This window comes from Molothrus ater, chromosome 1 (genome assembly GCF_012460135.2).
Source record: "Molothrus ater isolate BHLD 08-10-18 breed brown headed cowbird chromosome 1, BPBGC_Mater_1.1, whole genome shotgun sequence".
NCBI classification, from domain to species: domain Eukaryota; kingdom Metazoa; phylum Chordata; class Aves; order Passeriformes; family Icteridae; genus Molothrus; species Molothrus ater.
In genome coordinates this window covers 42,723,578-42,749,951 of record NC_050478.2, presented here as the reverse complement: position 1 = coordinate 42,749,951, position 26,374 = coordinate 42,723,578, and the positions used below count along the sequence as shown (strand labels likewise).

General features: G+C 37.5%; 1 protein-coding gene across 2 annotated transcripts in view; it reads right to left on the bottom strand.

Annotated features, from left to right (window-relative positions):
* The window catches only part of ANO10 (anoctamin 10), a 122,048-nt gene that overhangs the window by 14,501 nt on the left and 81,173 nt on the right, over positions 1-26,374 (bottom strand). The window lies entirely within an intron of this gene.

Below are 26,374 nucleotides of genomic sequence, written 5' to 3'. Positions count from 1 at the left end.
TAACAACCCCCACCCCTTTCACAGAAACAGACCTCCTCAGTTATTCAATTTATTTAGAACTATTCAAACACAGAACTTCTCTTCAACAAATATCCAGCAATCCCTGCTGTGTTTTGGGCAGTCCTGCCCTTCCAACAGCATGTAACATTGTCCTTAAATATCCAAGGTTGTGCTGCTGCCTAAACTTTTTCAAGTCTTTTTTTTCTTTCCTAGGTAACCAAAAGCAATGAACAAGGCAGAATTGTAGAAAGCTTTTGAAACTTGCATGGGCAAGCAGATGGTGACCTGTACCTGCAGCACAGACACTCAGAAAGACCTCTAGGGCAGGAACTTAACACTTGTGCATCTTTATAGTGAGCTAAGGCAACACAAGTCTTAATGCGCTTAAGCCTTCTAAGTGCTACAACTAAATAAACTCTGCAGAATAAATTATCTAACACACAGTTCTTTTGTCTCAGAGTCTGACCTGAATGATAAAAACCTGGGTTTGGTGATCCATTCTGGCAGATGTATCATATCCTACATGAAGGTTACCAAAATAATTACAAACACTTTTAAAATCCTTCCACTTTTTCCTATTTAGTTCCTATCAAAAGCTATGGAATCACCATGCCTGCACATATCTGCTAAACCTGCAAAATATTTTCTCTGCATTGAAATTTAAACTTTTAGCATGTCTTTGAAGGAACTCTAAATGGTCAGATCCTGAAAGTTTGATTACCCAATCTGGACATGAGAACAATATGCTCAAAATGGAAGGAGCCTTAAAGATCAACTAGTTCCAATCCCCCTGCCACGGGCAGGACACCTTTCATTAGACCAGGTTGCTTAGGGCCCCATCCAACCTGGCCTTTACTTTCAGGGATGGGGCATTCACAATTTCTCTGGGCAATCTGTTCCAGTGCCTCACCATCCTCACAGTGCAGAATTTCTTCCTAATATCTAGTTTAAACCTACTCTCTTTCAGTTTGAAACTATTACTTCTTGTTCTATCACTACATGCCCATGTCTTCCCTTTAGGCTCCCTTCAGGTACTGGAAGGCCACAATTAAGTCATCCAGAGCCTTCTTTTTTCCAGGATGAAAATAGCACTTGCTCAGGTATCAAAAACTGATTTTCATCTTTGAAAATCCATTGCTTTATCACACTGAACATCTTTGTTGCTTTCTTCTGGGGTTTTAGAGTTTTTAGCTTTTTCTTCCTTTTTTTTTTTTTCTCCTGAAAGAGATTGACTACTCTCCTCATGTCTCCATCCTTTCTGCTCAGCTGCCCCATTAATTAATTTCAGAGTTTTATCTGGGAGATGGACCCTTCTGGCTTGTACTTTTCTTTTGTAATAAGCCCATTACACTACCAAACACTCAGTGTCTGACAAGATAACAATTTCTGGCCCAACAAGACATGTTTTAAATGTTGCCTCCTCTGCTCTGAGGGACCAAGGAGAGGTCACAGAAAGGTAGCAGACTCTTGAGTTGAGAAGTGCACTACATACTGCTCTGGGACAGCTTTGCTCTGAGGTAACAGGGTAGATAAACCAGGCTATGGCTCATTTCTCTACACACATTCCACATTTTTTTGACTTTTGGAAGTTTTGTAGTTTATTCCACATGAAACAAAAATTGAGACAGTAAAGAAAAAAAACCCTTGGAATATGAATAATACTATTATCATCAGAGGAAACAGACAAAAACAACAACAACAAAAAAGATTCTCCTATGAAAAGAAGGTAATCAGACAAAAAAATCATAGATTGGCTACACAGCCTTAACAAAGACTCAAGAACTAAAGCACTCTCAAAAAAAAAAAAAAAAAAAAATGGTCAGCGGCACCTGTAAATGAGGAACAAAAACCAACCAACCAACCAATCCAAAACCAAACAAGGTAACTAAACTAATAAACTTCAGATTCTCCAAATGCTTCCAGAAAAGTAAATCTTTCTGTTTTCCATCTATTTCAGAGGATATATAGCCATAAGTAGTGCACATTGCTCCTATAATAGAGTGAATAACCTAGCAAATGATGGAGGCACAATTGCTCTGAAATGATAGCTGAAGTTTTACTTGTTGTCAACAGAAAAGAGAGGAAAAAGAAAGAAAAAGAGTATTACAGTACCTCAACTTATAAAATGTTCTATTTGATTCAATCCTGCTTTTCCATTTAGTTGTCCTTTATTTTACTAAAACTTTAAAATACAATAAAGCTTTTAAAAGTCTGAATTCAGTTCTTTTGGCAGATATTTTCTTCCTGGCTTCTCTAATCCGTTTTATATGAGCTGGCATCTTAAAAAGCACGCTTTAGTATGCAGAGCCTAACAGTCCTGCTGAACCCTCCTGACAGCCTGCTTCTCAGAAGCAAAAAAGACATTATCTCCCCAAAAGACCTGCTCTAAACAGTCTTCTCTTTTGCACACGAGCTACCTGCCACCCCATGCCCTGTTACTTGTTATTCATAGAGCTGCACATCAAAGAGAACCAATCCTGAGAGCACACACAGGAAAACTTTCTCTTTTGGTTAAGCACACAGCTATTTATATCATAGTGTGTCGCTTTCCATGTACATAAATGAATTTGGTTTTTATGCAAATTCCCTTGGAATATTGGAGACTTCAGTCTCTTATTAAATAAACACAGAGCAGCAACATAATATTGTTTCTATAAGAGAGCAACACTGACACTGATACACATACAATGATGTATAGATGCTTGTCTATAGAAAGCTGCAGTATGTGCCTCATGATTTCAGAAAATTCTTAGCAGAATGTTATACTGAGCTGACAAAAATGTAGAATGTCAGTCACCTCAGTTTAATACTTATTTCAGGAAGAGAAGGTTAAAGGAATTCCATTCTTGTCTGCTTGCTAAATTACCCCAGAATACATTTTAGTACTTTATAATCTGTTACATACAACATTCAATATCCTACTCTCTGTATGAATAATAAAAAATGTTATTTCAGCTTGTCAAAAGAAGTATTTCAGTTTTTACAGCACAGTGCATAATAAATTAATTACACATTAGGTAATTAGAATCTAAAATATTCACCACACTAACTTAAAAGGATGCTGAATACTACTTAAAGACTGACATGCTCTTTGACCCCAACCAGCTTTCTTTGAACACAAAACCTCTCGAATTTCTGAAATGTCAAGCCGTACTGCTTTTTCACAGAAGTGTATGAGCCTCCAAATGCAGCAGAAATCCTGTCTTTATGATGCTCTGCAGGACAATGAAAAAACAGGCAATGCTTATCTGTTGGCTGTTACAGACATTCAGGTTACAAACCCCCTACACATCCTTCATAAGCATATCAGGCCTTATTTGCCCACTTAATGTGCTCCCTATTTTGCTTGCATATTGAAAACCCCCTCATGTTACTGTGACTAACTTTCTTATATTAATTTTTCTCTGTTTAATCACTTCATAATTCAACCATTTCATAGCTCAGCTGTTGCTTCAATGGGATGGTCTCTAACAGATTTGTTGGCAGTATGAACTACATGTAGGTTCTGGCCAGAATGGCATTTTCCACAATCTTGTGCAAGAAACAAATTTGATTTAAGGAGAAAATGCAATCGTAATGAATCAATTTCCAGTGCTCTAAGATATATAATCCTACCCAGAGCTTTTCAATCCTCTAAATATCTGCCTTTCCTGAGGTTTTGTGCACACACTAGATCTCCTCTCCCAGGAAGACTAACACATGCCATCCACACACAGTTTCCTCCTGTGGGTGCGTATTCATAACAAAGTGCAGAATGAACACTCTGTACCTGAAGAGTTTATGTATGCTGTGTCCCCTTATGCTAAACTAAACGACTTGGAAGTAGGTAAATGAGAGATTTGCATATCAACAAAACACTTCTGACAACTCCAGCTATTAATGGGTAGCTTCCCTTCCTCCCTTCAATGCCTGTCCACATGATCATTCACACTATCTCTGATTCAAAGCAGTATCCTCCCACACATTCACAGTTGATTAGGAGTTAGATTAGAGAGTCTTTCAGCTGCACGGCTGACACAGGACCACCAAGAACAGCTTTGCTTCTGGATGTCTCTAGAAAAGGGCAGAGTTTGGTAACAGGGTAGCAAACAAGGGGGTTACTTTTGGATATCAGGAGTACAGAACTTCCCACGAGCTCAGCACTAACTCGAACACTGATAGGTGTAGCTGGGTAAGTAAATGCAGGCAAGTATCTCAAGGCAAACTCTGATGACTTGTTACCCTGTTAGTCTCCTTAGTGACAGGCTTATATTGATTATAATTATTTTGAGTAACCAAAATGTCAGAGTTAAATAAAAAAAATAAATTCTGAAGCTGAAGTGTTCAAAGCACATGGTCATCCAAATTGTAACAGGACAAGCAAGTAACATAATCTCATCCCTTGAACTGACAACATGCATTACTACAGAATAATTATTAAATAATAACTCTAAAATTAAAGCAAGTCTCTGAATTTCAGTGGTGGCCAATAACTGTCTCCTAAAATCGGCAGTTTTCACAGTGACAGTATGCCTCTTTAAAGCCACCTGAGTCAGACATCTAAAGGGCCAGGGCCATGGAGCAAGAGACCACAAAGTAACTTTCCACTTTCTAGTGAAATTGGCCACCAGCCAGTTCCAACAGAAGTCATAACTTTGCAGAAGTCTCAAGGATGCCAAGTGTCTCTTCAGCTTATGAAAATGAGTAGCTGTGTATGCAGAGAAATCCAAACCTACAGCCTATCACTGAAAACAGAATTGTAGCTCAGAGTAACTGCCACTGGTTTAATGAAGACAGTGCACAGCTGCCTATAGGCTCAGGAAAGACAGGACATAAGTCCTGAGGAAATCAGGCTTCATTAGTTCTACTGCCTATAAGGAAATTGCAATGGGAGAACATGCAAATGGAAAAGTTTATTGTATAAGAAATCAGTCCGATCTCCTTCACAGTATCTGTCCCTGTACACTCTTGATAAAATACAGCCTTGATTTTCATTCCCTTACCTGTTTACAACCTGCATTTATCAGTGTTCTGCCATTTTCACCAGTCTCTCGGCATACAGGTAAACAATTTTTAAATTTCTTTTTACTTTAATCTAAAAAAGACTGTAAGACTCTATGTCCAAAATACCTTTTAGCCTTTTTCTGTCTCTAAATGAAAGTTATTGTTCTATTTGAGAGAACATACAGGTAAAAAGAAATTTTATAACATTTTAAAAGAATAAAATTAATGCAAGCATGACAGAAGGAAACTGTCAACTGCAACAAAAATCAGAATAACTACAACTTACTGCTTTGATAAACTTGAAAACACTTATAGTTTATAGAAATGTAGCTCTCAAAGGAGCCAGGAGAATAATATCTGCCATGGCAACCAAACAGAGCAGTCTTCTGGCACTTTCTGAATGAGCATTTAGGAGGAGATTAATTCAATACTCTGCATGATGAAAGGGCTCTTGAGATCCATAACTGTCTCCCACAAATTACCCTTATTGTACAACTGGATGTTTAGAACAGATTGCACATTATCTATATTGAACTAGAGCTTTCACAGCAAATTTATATGAAACAGATTAAGCCCACATGATGTGTCACACTATTTTTCACCCACTCATTTCAGGGCATTTATAAAAATGGGCATTTTATTAAATGGATCGTTGCAATTTTGCAGGATTTATTTTTAAGCTTATTTATATTTAGAAGTACTGTAAAGCCTTTTTACTATGAAACTTTGAAATTTCTGAGACACATAAAAGCATAAAAAGATACTACTGCAGAATTTACAGTGTGGTATGTAAACGGACAGCAGAAAGTCTGCCACGTAAGCGAGCATTATCGTCTTTGTTGTGCATTTCACGCTGTTTTGAACTTAAAGTAAATTCAAAAGATGACATACCTCAATAAATAATTATGTCTTCCTATTTATATATATGAAACCATATTTTTCAGCAAATGCAGCACCTGATGAGCACCAGACAGCTCTATGAAAGCAACTGTCTTATAGAACACATTTTAGAAAGAGTGTGTTAAACCTCTACCAGCTTCATCAGAATCTAAGTTACTATGGAATCTTTCCTCCCAGGACAAAAGTGATTTGGAATTTTGTTTACTGATTTCCTTACATTGCATCCAATCACACTGTACAACATAACAACCAAAAGAAACTTAGAGTAAAACAAGATCTAGAATGCAAGCACATTATAAATGATTGCAGGAGAGAAGAGCCAGTCAGTTACTCTTAGGAAAGAGGAAATAATGTATTTTCTGTTCTGAGGCTACTGATAAGTCTTCTCTGCAGCCCATCAATGCTCAAGATGAAGTATTTCACCTGCTGGATTAAATGAAGAGCTTTCCAGTTGTTTGCAGTTATGAGTAACACCTGGATTGCACAAACTGTTCTGGAGGATGCACACGCAAAAAGTAATCTTAGCCAAACTGAAGAGAGCTACTTGAGATTGAAGATTATAAATAGCTTTGATTCAGTTTTGTATCTGGCAACTGCAATGAATGAAAGGTGAACTGTTCAAAAAATTTCTAAAGGCCACACAATTTGTAGTGATAGACAGTGGAAATTAGACACTTAATCCATCAGCATTTCTGAAAATCTCACTTTGGCTTTGATTACATTATCATACATTATTTCTGAAAAAACCCTATCTTCTTTACAGGTAGGAATACATTAGGCAGGCAACAAGAAAAAAAAAAAAGTAGTGAGTGTAATTACAATTTTGAAGATCCAAGACTTATGTAGAGCTACCATTTATTTGCAAATGAGACAATTCTGAATCTACATCACTTATTTTGTACTCTGTACTGTGTGTGGAGGCACTGAGTATCCTGAATAATAAACACCATGTAAATCAAGGAACAGCAGTTAGGTTCTAAGCAGAGAAAAATAAGTATTTACCTTGCCATTAAACAGTGAAAATAAAAATAAATTTAGGTGAAGCAACCTCACTCACTGAACATCCTGTAAATTAGACTGAGCTAAGAACATTGGGTGGAATAAAATTCCAGAGCACAAGGAGCAAAGCTGTGGTTTGCCAAGTTCCCTTCAATTTACTACTTCTCACTTCAGTCCCATTTTACAATTATTACATCATTGACAAACCTTCAGCCCTCACTTTGGTACTGATAATTAATGCTGTTATAAGTTGTAGAAGGTCTTTAAAAACATTAGGCATTTTAAGCATTCCAACATCACTAAAAAAAAAATCCCTCTGGGCTTGGGAGTAAGAGGCTCTCAAACCTAATGGAGTTGGGATGAGTATTCCAGATAAAGACTTTCATGTTTCTTGACTCTTTTTAAAAGCAATGAAGTGAAACAGATTTGTACATTTCACCATTTAAACTCTATAGGAAAGCTACCCTGGTTTTAATACCTGTATTTTAGAAAACAGTTGAGGCTTTGCAAACCAGTATAATGATACCTCTCCCAGAAGCACATCTGTTGATTAACAAACCTCCAAAACAAATCTTTCCTGTATAAATAGAATTAAATGTGTTACAATTTCAAGTCAACGTATTTCCAAGGAATTAGAAACACTAATTTGAAAATTGTCTCAAAGGATTTGCAGAAGTACTTACATAATGGAGTAAATTACTTCTCCCCAATACTACTGCCTCAAGATCATTATTTTTCAAAGCTCCTCTTCACAAACAAGCTAGACAAATCTACAAAATGTGGTAAGAATCTGAATTTGCAATTCATGAAAGAAAATATGTAACCAGAGAGCAAAGAATCATTCACAGATATGAACCTATCCCAAAATCAAATTTCTCTGTCTCCATGTCAGATGAATCTGAGGCTTTATGCCTGCACTCTTCCCTCCCTCTCTTTCATAAAAAACCCCAACCACAAATGTCACAGTTAAAATTATCTTTCTGATCTGTGCCTTTAAATTTTCAACATTCTCTTCAGCCTACTGTTCCTTCACATGAAACTAAATTCTTCTGACTTTTGGAAGTTTTGTCATCTATTCTGCATCCAATTGCTCCACTCTGACACAGAGAACTTAACTCTTCTCATGGCTTTGCCAAGAAGTAATTCCTTGCTAGCAGGCTTCTCCATCAATATTGCTGTTTTTCACGAGGCCACACAGGTATGGAAAAGCTCTCCATGAGCATTCAGAAAAAGTATCCTGAAAAATCACTTTGACTGTATAAAGAACAGTTCAGAGAACTCTGATCAGGCACTTATCAGTCATTTATCATGAACATGTTTTCCTGGGAGGGCTAAGAGCTCTTCATTAATTCTGATTTGATCTGCCAAAATACCTGATTGGGTTTTTTTTTACCATGTCCTCCAGAACCTATTTTTGCTATAGTTCTAATATTGTAGTTTAATGTAATAGAAAGTATTATCTAACCTTATAGATATCACTACTTGTCTCCCATAATAGTTACAGTGAGAAACTAGAAATGCAGCATGACCTGTAACATATTTAGAGTATAGTATTGGGAAGAGAATATATTTTGTAGGAGTGAGTTCTTTTTATGACTGAGTAGAGACATAATGAGAGCTGTACTTCATATTAGGAAAGTTTTATAGTTCCAGATATTCTGAATGAATGTAAAATTTAAATTTAGTAAGATGTGTTCTGAAGGCAACCTTGTCATTTAAACACCTTTTGAGTCCTTAGGAACAGGGCTGACTGTTGCCTTGGAAACAAAGACTGCTCTAGTGTGTTCATTTCAATGGATTCAGTCAATTTGAAGTCAAATTTCCAACTGCTAATTTTATAGACAGTGCAGGTGCAGAAGTTTTTAAGATCAGAACAGAAACAGTTTGCAATGCTGCTCCCTGACAACAGTGTATATTTATTTATTTATTTTGCACTGCCCTTGGGAAATGAGGATATTCTTGCATAACACTCTCCAGGAAACTCAATTATATATTGTCCCTCTGCATAAGAGGGTGATTATGATAATGGAGGAAACAAACCTGAAAGTAAAAATGCAAAAACCTTCAGGCATAAACAAACAATGTATAATTTGGTCCTTGTGTTCTTTAAACTGATCTAGGATATTTATATATAAAAAACAGGAAAACAAGCAAAAAACCACCCTATGCTCTACTTCTATGGATACACTCTTTTTTTCTATGTATCTATGTTTAGATAAAGTATTTGCAAAAATGAGGACATTCCATTCATCATTTCAGTGAAGCCACTTTGTTTAAATGAAGCATAAAAAAAGGACAGGAAGAGACACTACCAAGCAGGACCTTTGATAGGGAATGACACCCATATTTTCTGAAGCTCAAATTCAGTCTTGTGGGCCCCATTATTCACCCTCAAGTAAATCATGACATATCTAATTTTGCTCTTTACTTGGTCAACATATAAACATTCCATTTTCAAACAGGATTTAAATTATGAGCCAAGTTCTTAGCTGGTTTCTACCCATGAAAATATTGACATTTCACCCTGAAGGAGACTTGTCCCAAGATGCTCCAAGTACAGTTAACAGTGAGGGGTAAATTCCTTCATAGACTGAGATTCCTCTTCAGAGGAAGCTCTTTCTCTGTTTTTTTCAAGATATGGAGGAGACTGGCATATCTTAAGCAATTTTTCCTAGTATGTATACTATTTAGTGCAGGTAATTTAGTAGTCCTAGCTAAGATAGCAAAATGCCAGTACTATATAAATACCTCTAATCAGCCATACAGGTTTAATGCTGTTAAAAATATTTTCTCTTTCTTACATGCAGAGGCCCCTTAACTTCTATTATCTCCCATTGTCAGAAAGTTACAAAGCACATCCCCAGAGCATTCATTCATCAATCCAGTTTGCAGAAACTATTGTTTCCACTCAGCTGTAAAAGAATCACTCACTTGCCCATCTTATATCTGCATTCTCCATTCTTGCTGGTGAAATTCAACCACACTTTACTTCAGTCTTCCAGGATTTAATATATATAAAACTTTCTCATGACTAGCCTTGCTTTTCTAATCAAACTGCAGAACTCCTATCTAAAAGACTGATGAAAATGGAAGTCATTTTACAAGAGAAAGAACAGTTCATACTGAAAAAAATTTTTTTCACATAAGCATATGTAGTATAGGGGCCATAGGCAGTACATATAGCCAAAGGGAAAAAAAAAATCCCCAAACCTTAAAAAAAATCCTGAAATAATAAATAAAATTTATTAAACAAAGCAGCTACTGAATGATTCAGCATTTAAAAATTGCCATGGACAAGCTGATTCAGTATTACCAAAAAACAGTTGTAAGGGTATATGGCTATGTACAGACTCAGAGGCAAATGCAGGTGTATAAACATGTGCATATATGCACAGGACTTAGGGTATTAGGAAAATAAAAATGTATTTCTAATAGAATAAGAGAACTCACAGTTAACATACATTTCAACATGATAATGAAGGCAGGAATTGCTCATTACTTTTTCTACTGTGGAGACAACGGAATTGCTTGATTTTGGTATCAATGCAAAGCTAAAAAGCAAATGAAAGAACAAGATCTTCTAAATGTGCCATGTGCAACTACCTTTCCTGTCACTCCTCCACCTTCCTCAACTTTCAATTTCAGGTTTCAGTATTCAGCTTTTTTTGCACAAGGCTTTCTTTGGAAACCATCACATTCTTTTATCACTGAAATGAAGGCCTTCAAGAACTGAGTATTTTGAGTGTTATAACAAAAACATGTTCATAATGAGGGTAAATTAAATGCCATTTAATCTATTTGAGAGGCTGGGAGATATTGTTCAAATACTGAATATTGTGATGAGTGAACCAAACAATTCAGAATAGATTCTTTTCTTCCACAGTTCTTTGTTTGTGTCCTTATAAAATCAATGTAAACAAACTGCCTAGCAGAGCAAGGCTGCCATGGGTACTTAAATGACTTTTTTCAGCTCGTTTCTTTTCCTGGATTAATTCCATTGTCACTTTGTGTAGAGCTGTGGAACACTCATAGTGGCAAATAAATGATGTTTACAAAATACCCACTGTACAGGGACTTTAAAATGCCTAACAGCTGATTAGAGTCCAGGGTGAACTGCAATGAGGCAAAGAGCACAGTTATGAAATCAGGTTCAGGAAACTCACTGCATGACAACCTAACAATCTCTCTCATGGAGACAAGAAATACTAAGATAAGTAAAACAGAGAAACGCGAAACTGGGAAGATTAGAAGAGTCTACACACCGAGATGAGTAATGACAAAAACTCTTTCAGAACAAAACACAATGAACAGAATGCAAAAAGCAGGTAAAAAATTTGAGAGAATAAATTTGAGAGAGGAAGGGGAAGAGACTATTTTTATACCAAACAACTCTGTAAACCACATTTATTTCATATTCAGGGACACTTTGTCAGGTAACAGTAACCATACAGCTGCAGATTGACGTACAGAACTAGCTTGTTGCGAGAGCAATGAGCTAACTTGTCTGCCCCTTGTTTATATAAAGACTCAATGCTAAAAAAACACTATTTTACCTGAACTGGTTCTTTATGTTATACTGTATGGATTTGCTGCTGATACACTTGACACACATGATTGTTGTGGACAGTCAGTCCTGAAATCCCAACTGGAGAAGAAACAACCAGCTCCCCATTTCTTTATAGATAAGAAACCAGTAAGAGATAAACTCTGCTGTGGCAAAAAATTGCAGTGCAGCATGATGAACACAGGCTATACATGCTGCATATACATATCTCCACATGTAAATAATTGTATTATAGAATTTCATTACATAAAAATTTCCTGCAGAGATCTTGCTCCCAGTGACTAGTGACTTGCAAGTGGACAGGATGTTTGTGTGAAATGTTCTACTTAAACAGAACAGGAACTGCAGAATGGCTTCATGGGGCAATCCTCCTAGACATGGGAAATAAGGAGAGAGAACTTCCTCAAGGAAAAGACACGAAACTCAGTTTGCACTAACAATGCAAAAAGCACTTATTCACAAACTAGACATTGAGATCCCAGCAACTGTGAGGTGACAAAAAGTGTTTCATGGCACTGAAGAAGGAAAACAGTCTACAGTAACTTCTGCCAAACTTCTGTAGAGTTCACAGAAAGCTGAGATTACTGTAGGACCAGCCAAGAGACTGAAATAGCAGAAAGCTTTTGCAGGAGGCTGGGGGGGAAGGTCTGACATACAGCTGAACTGCCTCTCACTCTGGCAGTGAATTGCACCAACAGCACTGTAACACGCCAGAGGCAGCAATGCTGGGTATGAACACAGAACCCAACTGCAGTTCTGAGAAGCACCATCAGGCAGAAGAGGTAACTGGGCTACAGGCTGGACCCAGGTATTAGCAGTCTCTAATAAAAAATGTGTTCGGTTTAGTTCAATATTTGTCAGGTACAGAGGCTTCACCTTAATGGTGACTGTCCCAAGACCAAACAAACTGTTTCTGGACAGAGTGAAACTAATACTGCTCCTGTTTTGTTTGAACAGTGACCATTACAGCACTCTGTCAGCATTTAGCTCTGGACACGTGATCTATGTTCCACAACATCTGGATGAGAAGAAGCTCCTTGCAAACACTCCATGCCATCTGCACAAAGACATTGTGCTGCCTTTCCCACCTCCAAGCAAATTTTTGAGAGGAGACTGAAGGATGAAAAAGAATACTCCTTTGCAAAGCTGAATTCAATTTCCCAATAACTTAAGAAGAGAATGTCTTATAGAGTTCTCATCTGTTATCTATTACAGTTACTACAGCAATTTCAACCATTTAACCTGTAATATAAATTAAATCTGGCACACTGTCAGGAAGGAGCTGTAGCTATCTGACCGAAGCATGAAGTATTGAGCTCTTACTGCTACCATTAAAATGTGCTGCAGAGGGTGGAAAAGGCTCATCATCAAGCACCTTTCAATCTTGATCTTAAACTGTGATGGATTAAAGAAGCCTTAGCAAGTATTGCCCCATGAGAAATATCTATGCTTCTATTTGCAGGAGAACTGAAGTTAAATCTGCAGAAGATTTTACTAGCAATAACAAAATAACTAGCAAAAAAAATGCTGATCTGCAATTCTTTTTTTGCAAATGCAAAGAAATGCTTATTCAGATTGCATATAAAGAGCAGCCCCTTCCTGCTGGGCCTAAAAACTCCCCACCACTTCATAGTATTGAAACATGTTCCACTGCAATACAAGTTGCTGTATGTGATTTGCTCTTCTATACTGATACTCAGTTAAAAAAAAATTAATTTCTCATGGACATTTGATTCTCTTCTTCTTACAAATAATTGTATTACTTTTGAATATTTTGATATGTGTCTCTCATGCAATCATGCTGCCACTGCTGCAGCAATAACAGAGATGCCCATTTTCCAAGAGTGCTGTGTGTGTTTCCAGGCTGGTTTCAGGCGGGTAGCAGTGAATTTTGGAAGCACAGCCAGTGACCTGGAGCATAGGGGAGCTCTTATGTAATATGCTTATACACCTTACATAACTTTCATACACTGTGACAGCCAAACCATCTCCCAGATATTTGACTATCTGACAGCTCTCCCTCTCTAACTCTCTCACTATCTGGCTTTCAAGGAGATATTTTAAAGAACTCCAAACAATCCTCCCTCACTTCCTTCGCCCGCCGAGCTCCCCAGTTACAGACACTAATGGCATCATGCTAGCTACCAGCAGGAACAGATGAGGTCTCTGCTTTTTGGACATTTTCATATATATCCCCTGCCAGTAAACCTAACTTTAGAAAAATCACATTTTGCACACTACAGCCATGGTTTCACAGCAGGAGAAACCTGTGTTTTTACAAGTGCTTTTTCTTCTCAGTCCCCAGTAATTTAATCTCTAGCTGAGTGCATGGCAAATATTAACCAAGTGCATTCACTGAGGAGGAAGTGAAAGAAAATTTGTTGAGTAGTAAGTAGTATTTAACTCAAGTATTTAACAAAGCTACAACTTTTGAACATATTCTGTGAAAAAATAGTTCTTACCAAGTGATATCTGAGATCTCTGTTGATATCAATGCAAATAACAAGGCATTTTTAAGAAAATTACCTCTATTTGCCTTTTCTAGCATAGTTACACAATACATAATGCATTTTTAATAGGTTTGTTTATAATAATTTATAGCTTGCAGAAAACATTTGTGAAATAAAGTCTTTCCAGAAACTCTTGGTATAAATAATGACCTCCTACATTCTTGTTAACAAAAAGTTTACCTCCTAACACATTGTTGTAGCCTAACAGCCTCATTTAGCACCAGTATTATAATGACACTGGCAGAATACAAAAAGCAGAGATGCTATGGCAAGTATGAAATAACCATCTTTCTTCTTAAGTTCCAGCTCTAAGGAAGTAGAACCGCTCTGGTTTTCTTGCCATTGAAGTTGGGACCTTAATTGTGAGATACCCTCTCTTTAACCTTGTCAACAAAAACAGAACGCAGAATCTGAATTTAAAAAGTAGCATTTAGCAGTAGCAAGCAAGCTTAGAAACACAGTCAGAGGATACAAGATAATTTGACCTAAAAAAGCTAAGAGGCTTTGGGCATTAAAGCCGACTCTCAAATGTTTATCTTAGTGCAACAGTTTTGCCCTCAAAGCTACCCAGTACGATTAATGTTTGCTGGAAAATATTATGCACACACAATACCCGAGTAGAAAGAAAGTAACTTTTAAATGCATATCCTCCAGGGAAAGCAGTTGCCTAGAGTCAGCTGAACTTTTCAAAACCTGCTTATTGTGACTATAAAGATGCCTTTAAGAAAATAAATAAAGTAAATCAGTAGTTACAAAGGAACGACGCAACTCAAGTGGTAGGCAGAAAGCAGGGGCTGCTGGAATTCAGCCACACGTTATGGAGGTGCTGGCCAGAACTCCCTAAGCAAAATGTCCCCCTAGAACTACAGGAGATTCCAAACAGAAATATTCAACTTATGTATTTTTAAGTACTCCTTGCATGAAACAAAGCCTTCTGCACATAAGAAAGCTAATTACCCTCTCATAAGAAAGCTAATTACTAATGGAATGTTTAATTTATAATTAAATTAAAATTTCAGATGCACAATACAACTTTATATAAGAATCACACGTAAATAACGCAATATATGCCTGAATATGTACCTATTCCTCATCAGTGCAATATTTTCTTCTTCCATAAACTTAACAAAGTTTGAAAGACTGGACTTTTAAGTGTCCCAGTCCAAAGTGACAGAGATGACCTTAGCTATTCTTAAGAAAATAAACGATATCATGGCACTGTCACGTTGTGGTGTAACTGCCGAGCATACTTCAAAGACACAACAGGCCATGAGATCAAACCAAGTCATGGTATCTTGTCTAATGACAATTACCAAACTGGCAGTGCTCCAGACTTTCCATGTTTTGGCAGATGAAGCAATTTTCCGTGAAAAATGAACAGGAAAGTACCCTTAGCACCTAATATCCCCACTCTGGTGGCAAGAAACAGATTAGGTAAATCAATTCAGGTACGTAATCAGGTGGAAGAAAAGAAACTACAGGAATCCTGCCAACTTGAATTTCCCCAAATTTGGTAATCTGTCTGGCATTCATTGTCTTAGCAAAATGTTAACCTGGCCTGCAAGAAAGAGAACTATTTGTACCAATGCACATTATTTAACCATCTATACACAAACAGAGAAAAAAAGGAGTCAGCTAAAGCCCTGAAGCATGTGATTTGATTACACTAATTATCTTAAAGCAAATTTGCAAGCATCATTAACAAGCTAAAAGTAAATCATGCCATCATATTTTCCACAAAGCCCATAAAATAAAGTTACAGAAACTCAAAATCATGTATTACAGAAGGCAAAAGGACCTCCATGACAATTTGGCCAAATATCTCTTCTCATATATAAAAGCTAAATTTTTTTTTCCCACCAAACTCAATTGAAATATATTAAAACATCTGCAAATAATCATCCTATATCCTTGGCATCAAGAATAATGAGTTGTGGCACTGCTTCCTGAAGAATGCTGTAGACCCTAAAGCCAAAAATGGTTCAAAAGGGAACAGAATGCTACCATGGAAGAAAGAATAACTGAAGATTACTAAATACAAAGATACTGCATCTGTCCTAGAAAAATCAGGAGCTAGAAATGACTGGAAATTGTGGGAGTTTTAGGAGGAAGTACAGCACCTAGTTGCCATTTTTCTAGACGTTGCTAGTTGCTCTTTTCTAGATGTTTGTGGATGCTGGTAGAGATGGCATACTATCTTTGATGAAAGTTCTTTTCATCCCTCATACACTTGTTTTCTAGTCTGGACCAACATCCACCTATTTTCACAGATACAAAATCATGCCTCCTTTATGCAATGTCTGATTTCAGACACTGGACCACATGACCTTTTCATCAAGAAGTCAAGAAGCAAATACATACCTACATAGCCTACATAACGACATCTCTCACCCTTTTCTTCATAAGCTAAATAAATTGTCCCCAAATAATCCCCCCTGTATTATGGCAGCAAAGGTTACAAACTGCTGGTTCAGGCTGTCACATAGTTTATGAGAATGTATTAAAAAGAACTGCTGATACTGAAACAAAAAGCTTATAAATGTCCCTGTGGTAGATAGAGATTTCTCACAAGCATCTTAAATGTGCATTAGCTGGAAAAAGTATCAGAGCTTAATCTCTGCAGACTTTCTTATCATCATCATCATCATCATCACCTCCTGCATTCTTGTACACCATCAGAGCTCCTTTCTGATTCCCTAATCATACAGGCCCATTAAGACATGCCAAAACCAAGTTCCTTTCACAATACAAGTGCCACCAGTCTCCTCATAAGAAAGCTAGTCGGTTGCAGGAAATGAAGATAAAAGCAAGTTAGAACTTCTTTCTGGTTGATGCCTCACACGTGCTTCTAGTGAAGTGACTCAACATAGGGTCCTGGTTTTGTTGCCTGAGGTGGCACAGGGAGAAAAAGGGACTCTCCATTTTCTTTCCCTTTCATGCACAGACCCTCTGCATCTTCCTCAGACACTGGACATCCTGTCATGCCCTGCTAAGGGATCAGATTTTCTGCAGTTTCTCATAATTTACCAGTTTTATTCCAATTAAGCAATGTCCACCACTGAACAGTGTATCTCCACCACAGTTACACAATCATTAGTGAAAATACTACTTTCCTCACCATATCTGTGAAACACATATACTATATTTTGCTGGTGTTGTTCAGCCACACATACCTATCAACTTGGAGTTAGTGTGCTTACATCTCTACTAGTGACAGAGGTCGGGCTTTTTTGTTGTGACACATGCACGTTTTTACAAAGCAAATCTCCCATACAGTTCAAAGTGTTCCAGAAAGAAAAAATATGGATTTTATTTTAATCATCCAAAGCAAATAGGAGAAAACTCCAAAAACCTCTCTGACAAAATGTCACTCTGCAGGAAGTGTTTATTTTAAAAGTATGACCTTTCCTTGTCCACAAGGAACTTCAGTTATACCAATTAGCTCAACATGGGGATGTGGGCTGGATGACTTCTCGCTGTCCCTTCAAAACTACACCAGTCTATAATTCTGTGAAATCACAAACTCTTAAAGAACGTGTTTAAATACAGTTTAGGTGTCAGTCTGGATACTGGTAAGGGGCAAAATTATTAAGACATTGTAGCAAAATTCCTTATATCCTGGATACAGCAAGTCTTAGAAAACAGGTACTAATACAGAACACATAATTGCTCATTATCTATGAACAAGTGGGTGGTGTCTATTCTGCTACAACAGAGATACCATCAGACATAATTATTTTTCAGCTGACATGGATGAGCATATGTAGAGTTTGCAGAAGCCTTCAAATACAATGGAGTTAAAACAAATAAAACCACCTTTGTTGGACCAAGCTGCTTCATATCTGTCTGTTCACTTGGAAGGTTTTCTTCAGCACAAATTTGACTACGTTCAAATTTTTGAATTATCGCAAATTTTGAGAAGCAGCAAAAAGGACAAGTAGACAAAACTGGGTTGCCAAATAATATGCATAAATTACAAGATTATAAATGAAATATGAATTGATAATTTGTTCTAGGAAATTATGAGTGGCAGAAAAACCCCAAGCCAAAATTCAAATGTTGCCATATGTTGGGAACTCAGTGACTCCTAGGGAATGATAATTTGACTAAGAGTCAATCACTTGCACTACCTGCCAGGCAGGCGTCCTCAAGAGACAGAGGCATTCAAAGACTGAAGCTTCCTGCAGTGCAGTCTTTGCCTAGTTTTGGAGAAGGAAGAGCAACCATTCCATCCATCCTGAACTCCAACCAGGTGAGAGGGTGAGGGAGAGAAAAGTTAATGCTTTAAGGCAGGTTTGTAGAAAAAAAAATCGTCTTAATGGATATTACTGGTACAGAGCAGTAGTCGGGAGATGTACTGCACTGCTTGTGTGACAGGAATCCAAGCCATGCAGGATAGGATTCACTCTGTGACAGTCAAAGAAGTGCTCTTTGCAGAAGAGATCCCTGATAAGATTTAAGCTCAAGACATAACTGTAGCAGAAAGTATAAGGAAAGAAGGTGATGAGCATGGATTCAGTAAGGGACAGATCAAAGCGTCAGTAGCTTCTCCTCTCTTTGCAACACAGTCCTTGACTGTACCAAGGGATTTTGCTGTCTCTTGTGAATTGAGTGAAAACATTCTGTATTTATATACACTGGTGACACTGTTTATACCTGGTTTGCCTGTACATACCTGTGATTATAAAATAACCTGTGGGCTGCCCATTAAAATAATGCCTCCAACTAACAGCTTCAGATCAACACCGTAGATTAAAAATTAGAGAAAATAATACACAATGGAGACAAGTATCAATTTTTACCTTTTTAAAATCACCCTCTCAATACATTTTCAACTATATCAGCTCTTTAGATGATGGGAGAAGGTACAGAATTAGGTATTTGAAAGGGTCAGAAGTAGCAGTCCATGAAATCACCTTTACAAAGTTCTCTGTGATGAAAGTGTGAAAAACATTTGCAGAAGGACTACTCTAACACACCAAAAGCATGTGCTACAGTTATGTATTTACAACACAATTAAGTATTAATACACACTATTGAATTTAAACAAAATGTACACACATTAGCTACTTTTTTTTTCTTTTTATGTTATCCAGACAAGCAATTAACATCTCATTTTGAAATAAAAATTAATCAATATGGCAAGAACTTGACTATTTGCCATGAGTTTTACTGAAATGGCAAATATATATCAGAGTGCTATTTCTCATACCACAGAAGTGTGAGTATTGAAGGCAGCACCAGGAGGCAGAGATTTTTTCAAAATCAAAAATAAACAGAAGCCCAGTGGCTGTGTAGGCAACATGCCCTAGTGAAGATTTGTTCTTAGAATCACCATAATCAGGCTGTGCAGCATGTGCAAAGACACAATTGTGGTACAGGTTTCATCACTAGCAGCATGCAGATATGAACCCACTTCTAAATTTTTTCCTCTTTTTCAGGAATTCTGTGGGTTCCTGCTCTTTGGTCTCCAGTTACACCTGAGAAAGAGCACTTCCTGTAGACAGGATGACAGACATCTTCTTGGGAAGACTGGTGGTAGTGGTATAATCAGTAATAGCTAAACACCTAAAATTTGCCTGAAATCATCATCTCCAAAAAGTTGAGATGTATCCTACTAATTGTCTTCCTGCTCACAGATAAAGTTTTCCAGAGTCAAGTTTAATTATTTCAAATAAACTAGCATTTCCTGTTAAAGTCCATTGCTCTCACTGGGATCTTTTGAGGTGGCATAGGGAAAAGGATATTTAAAATGCTGTAGGTGTGTAGGAGTCCACAGCTGCTTGCTATACAAATACTGTATTTTTTATCATCAAATTCTCTTCAATTCTATAAAGACAAACCCATTATCAAAGCATGGTAAGTGTGACCAGGTGGAATTCTTTTCTTTTGAAGGAATTTTAACATGAGAAGAGATTTAATTTTTACTTCTCATCTAGTTCTTCACCTTCTCAGTAACAGGTACAACACATTTAGAAGTCTGTAACTACAGACACATGAGTGCCCTGTAAGAGGCTGTTACCAGAGTTCCTGAGATCAAATCTCACTGTGCACTTTACCCTCATTTGTATGGGAAGTGGAACAGCCTCTTGCCTTGCATTCAAACTAGTACACACATAATTGGGAACCCCGCTGGGTTCTGAAACTGTGAAAGCCTCATGTAGCTGCAGCAGTCTTACAGTAAGAACAATTTTAACCTAGTTTTTATCCTATCCCCTTATTCCAGGTTTCCTTGTTGAGATCATATCTTGTCAGTGACCTGGGACATCAGGCAAAATGAGAGTACTGAACTGACTGATGTTCATTCCACCATCAGGCTCTAGATCAGGATGTGAAAAAAAGGTAAAATGGGGTTATCTTTCCAGAGAGATTCAGATGTTATGGAAACATAACCTGATGCGAAATTTTACCCCAAGCAACAGCCACAGAGTTGGCTGAAACAGAAAGTTACACCTGCTGGAAAGTTGGTCCATTATTTGTTTCTGTTCCTATTAAGAGCATGCAAAAGTACCATCTACCATCTCAATATGCCTATTAAATAGTTTATATTTATACTGTTAGCTCTCAAGGGTCCCATAGTTCAATGCTGAACTTATTCCAAACCAGATAAACTTGTTGACATCTCACCTTCAGCTGAAAAGTAGCAAATGAGGAGACACAAATCTCCTTCCCAAATTTGTTTTTACTTTTCCTTTCTTCAAAGAACACAATTTATTTTTGTTCTGCTAACACTTTACTATTGAAAGAAATTTTCATTAACATGCTCTCCAGCAAGCTCCTGGATTAAAGGAATTCATGTTTAAAATACCCTGTCAAAACTATGTTTGAGCACAGTCTGTTCTGTGACTGGGTGCAAGTCTTTCTAGGCTTAAAAAAACTGCTACGAAAATACAATGAATCTTACTTGCATTATATCCTGCTGCTACCAAACATATGCAAATGTTATATTGACATGTCTGAAAGTGTTCTTCCTATTCCACAGGAAAAAAATTGAATTTGTGAAGTTGAAGTAACAGGTTTGCCCTCTTAAAAAAACCTACAGCAACCAACAATGATTAGCAATGCTTGTATTTTAACATCAGCTGTGAGTTTTATCTGATTACACAAATCTGTAGAGTCAAAGAAAAAAGTGCAGCCGCATATTTCTTCAGAAATAAATGAGGCTTTTTAAAAAATATTTTTTTTCTTTAGAAACAATGCTATTTTCAAGGATTTTTTGGTGGGAAAGTGGTGTCAAAACATAAAACAAGTAGTTTATTTACTTGTATTCTGTTTTAACCTAAATTCAATGTTTGAGCCCAAATTTCTTCAGCCTTTCCTACAGGCTGTTTTGCAAATCTTAGATTATTTGAATGAAATCTTTTCATGTCAGCTACTTGCCCTTCCTCCTGTCTGACTGCAGCCTTGTGTTTGTTCAGCATTGCCAGCAAGCGTGGCACAAGCTTCAGCGGTGTTTTGAGGGCAGTCCTGAAACTACAGGTCCCTCTAAATTCTAGTAATTATAGCATCAAATAAGGCAGAATCCAGGAGTTTGGTTCAGACTCACAAAAAACTGTCTTCAGTTCCCATTTTGCATGATAAATAAACAGGATGTTAAGAACTAATGACTTATGCTCTTCCAATGTTAGACAGTTAAAAACAAAGATCCTGTTCTCTTCCTTCCCCCACAAAAAGAGAAGGGTCCTTTCTGAGGCTCACTGATAAGTGAAGCAGCTCTTGGCCCATCACCTCCACAGTCATATTTTGAGACACATGATATGCTAGCACACAGAAAATCTCTGCAACAAAAACAGCTTGAAGAGGTGCAAGAAGAATGCACAAATGTTACACAGTACAGAAGACCCTTAAGTTAGCAACACTTCTGTTTTGATCTGAGCTAAAGGAAGCTGCTCTCAGAGAGGCTACACACTCTAACAGGCCAGCACAGAGTATTCCTGCTGGAAAGGATGTGATTAGTGCTAGTGGGTACTATTCCCAGGGGAAATGGCAAGGTTCAGCAAATGCAGTCAGAAACCAGAAACCTTGCCATTATTAAAGCTGCTGCAGTGTAGTGAATTGCAGTGATAAGGCACTGAAATTACTTGAATCAGGTTTTCACCGAGAAAACAGCAACTTTCACATATCAAAATACCTGCAGAGGGAGGGACAAAGGGGTTAAACTTTCCATATGACTGCACCTAGGTGAACAGACACCTGTTTCTTTCTGTCATTGTCTCACTATCCTTTTCAAAAAGAAGCTTGTAAACACACTGTCATGTTTTGAAGAAGCCTCTGGTCAGTGATGATGATGATGATGCAGAGATCAGTCACAGTATTCCTAATTTCCTGCATTTCCTTGAGAGGGAACTGAGACACAAGACCCATTTTCAGGAAAAGGTTGACATTGCTGGAGAAATCCTAGTGAATGCTGCACCTACTGTTGCTTAAAAAAACTTGTTATTCTACTGGAAATGATTAGCAAGGAACAATACTGACATACAAACACCTGGACATCACTCTAAAGCAAGTGAAGCAATTGTTTATGGATATCCAGACCATAGCACTGCCATTAAACAATTGCATATGGATGGTACAACTGCCAAGGGAGATACTGTATGAAAGAGCAAAAGGTCTTAACTGCATTGCTTTATCACTCTCTGAACAGAAATACACCAGGGAGGATAAAGGAGGCATCTTTTCATGGCTGCTGTTCACTAAGCCTGACCCTTTTCATTACTGCCAGTTGAGGAAGGGTGACAGCTGTCAATCAGCTGACTGGGCCCTTCACTCATGAGCCTGTTATCTGTCTGGAGTCGCTTTCTGGTGGAATATTTACAGATGGACACCAGATACCTAACAGATGGACTCGCTTCTTCAGAGGAAGCATTGAAAGGCTTCACATATCAGAAGGAAAAGGCATTCCTGTTAAAAGATACTGCCCACTGATGGCTAGAACACTAAGGAAGGAGTCAAGAGCACAGGGATGTCAGGATATTTATAGATTAGGTCCCCTTAGAGGTAAGGGACGGGTATGAAACTGGGAAGGGATGCACAGAGCAAAAAAATCCTCCGTATCTGCATTTCTGCTCCAGCTTAAGGACAGTTTTTGTCCTCTATAGTTACTCTGAAAAAGCCAATTCTTGCATGAAAATGTATTTCTCTATTGTTGCCCTCAGGGCTATGTTTATCTTCCTCAGAGACTGGTGCAGGAGATACCATAAGGAAAACATCTTTACCCGATTTATGTAATTCAGGTGTTTTAATGCAGAAGTACCACAAAAAATGAGCATTTTCATATCAACGAGCTTGTGCTTTCAGACCTGGTATTGATGCTGTGTAAGTAGTTGCACTTTGTGAAAAGATAGGCATTCCCCATCAATGTCAATCAGTGTTAACACTCTATCCTTCCTTGAAAAATATTAACTAGCTATACATTATCTTGGAGTTGATACTATCTGTACTTCATGATCAGAAAATAATGGCATAAATAATATTTTTTTTCCAATTGAGCTATCTTTTGTCTGGGTCTGATTTCAGTGCAGAAAAAAGGTACATATTTAATGTTTGCCTCAGTTGGAAGAAGGTAATACTAGGAAGATCTCCTAATACCTGAAAACATGACTATAATCTAGTCCATAAAATGAAAATTATGCTGTTTCATCTGTGGTTGTCTTGTGTTTCTGGAACTTAGACCTTTTATAAGGATATATGGCTGACCCAACTCCAACCACGAGGGCTTTTTGTCTACTCATTAAGCTTTGATCTATCCAGAAGCTGAAGTATTTATTAGTGAAACTTTTACTGTCACTGCCCTGAAAATGCTAGATAGTGACCTCACACAAGTTTGACATCATCACCATGTACAATGTATGCAGTGGTAATTCCTGAACCACTGGAGAATTAACTGACTGCTCCTATGCTGCCTGCAGGCACATCTATACTCAGGCTATCCCAAAATAGGAACTAGACCAAAGAGCATGGCATGCTTCTGTGCTTGTAGCAAGTAAGGCACCAGAGCAGAGTATTGCAAAGATGGATGCAGGGAGAGTCTCAGGCACCTCACTCCACTTTACGAAGTGGCTACTTCCCCAGGAAGGATCCTGATGGGCCCATCACCCTGGCAATACCCATTTCTAGTTGCCCATTATCCAGGCTTCCTTCCAAGCAATAAAGAACCTGACAACTTTAGGGAGTGTGAAAGGAGTTGCTCCTGCTCTCCTTCCAAGAATCTTGATCCATAATCTCTTTAGTCCTCTACAATAAAGTTCACATTAATTTATTTTCTGGCCCTGCTTCCCCCAAAAATAGAGGCTGACCAGCCTCCTCTATCATTCTTTACATTGAAGGATACCAGGGAAATTTGAAGCAAAATCTACAGCTGTAGCACATCCCCCAATCTGGATTCAAAAAGATGAACATACTTTGTCTTGAGTTACATTAACAAACTTTGTTATGATACTAGAACTGTATCATAACAAAGTATTTCTCAAAATTCCCATTATTCAACCCATAAAATCACATTATTCAACCCATTCAACAGTCTACCCCTTTTCAACAGTCTTAAACTATGTAAAGAAATGTTTCAAAGAAACATTTCAGGAGTTTCTAAAAACCTTTCCTAAAGTATGAGAACTTCAAAACAAGACTGACATTCCAATATAAAATGACTTTTTTTTTTTTTTACGGCATTTTTCACCCTTCAAAGAAGGATTTTTTTAACAAGCTCTAATTTTGACTATTCATCTCTGTTAGAGACCTGAGACCCTCTAGTCTCTAAAATCCCTTTCAAATATACACTCAAGTCTTCAAATGGATTTGAACACAGAATAGTTACAGTCCCACTGCACCATGTTAAAAAGCAATTAGCTTGGCATTAATGAAAATGTAAAAGTACTCCCACTGCCTAAAGTTAAGGATCCCAAACATAATCAATACAACTGTTCAAGCAGCTGTATTAGGAGATCTTCTCTCTATGCACTATATACAGAGCCCAATAATCTGTTTTGGCATCTCAGAGGTTTACAGTGTGGCATTGTTAATACCCTTCTAATAGCTACATCCCAAGACAGCAGTACTCCAAAAGATTATATGGTAAAACACAATGGAATGCATGTCTGGATAGCATCAAGAAAGGAATGTGATGCATACTTGCACAAAAGTATACAAACTAGTTTCTCCATAACACTTGATCCCACAACATATTTACCCCAGATATTTATGCCTGTTGTTTTAAATACATATTTTGGGGGATTTTGTTGTTCTTATTTTTTGCTTCAAAATAAGATATACAGCATAAATTACCATGCTGACTCTCTGTAACAAGAGGAAGAAATAGAAAATGTGCTTCTCAATGAAATGTTTTGGTATCTTCTTGCAGTGCCAATGTACTACTTTTAAATGCAGATATTTTTCACTCAAAAAAACACTAAACAACAAGGAAGAAGGTCCAAATATCTATAAATCTGTGGCATATATAGCACAGTATCAATCAGAGGAAATCTAAAAAGGTGATGGCATATACTTGCATTTAAGCTACCTATCAAGGCACTTGAAACTCAGCCAATACTCTTCCTAGATCCTTTAGGAAGTCTGAAAGCACAGGTGAGAACTAGGCCAGGCTTCTGATTTTTGCTGAAATTCAGACTATTTGCTGCTGAATTAATGAAGTAACCCTGAAAAACTGGGAATCAGGCATATGAAGACCTAACTGCTGACATGCACACTCACATTGAAAGAGACTCTGTATATATTCCAGCTGGAGCATTGTGACCAAAGGTGACTATATTCACTTGGCCTTAACATTCCAGTGGGTGACCTAGTTTTGCCTGTCTACAAAAGGAAAACAGAGAAAAACAGCTGAAATAGAAATGTAGTCCTGTTCCTTTTAGTATTATCTAAAAACCCCATGAGATCCCTGGCCAGGTCCTGGTAACTTCATATCAACCTACTAGAGAGAAACAAAACAAAATTATCAGGCATTAGATACGACTGTAATTTGGATTTTGTTTGTTATGGCTGATTAAGAAAGACAGCACTGACCTCAATAGTGATGTTCTAGTATCACACAAAACTGTGGGATTTTAACTACAAAAGGCAGTGTATTGTTTGATTCAGTTTGTTCAGAATCAAGAGATTATTTTGTGACATGCAGCTACAGTAGATGCTTCAAAAAGTGACCTTCCATTTTACACACATAATAAATAGTATAGAGGAGTTTACACACGTGCATGTCAAGCACACAAAGAACATGTTCATGTAAAACCACCATTTGAAGTGTGAAAACATCTGAAATAGCCAGAAATAGGGAAACCAGTCTCTGCAGCTCAGTGCTGGAGTTTTTATTCTTAGTTTGTTTTCTGATATGTAAAATAGCTTAGAAATCCCATCCCATCTAGCATTGTACAGTCAGAAACTCCTAAAGAATGCCACCACTGCAAAA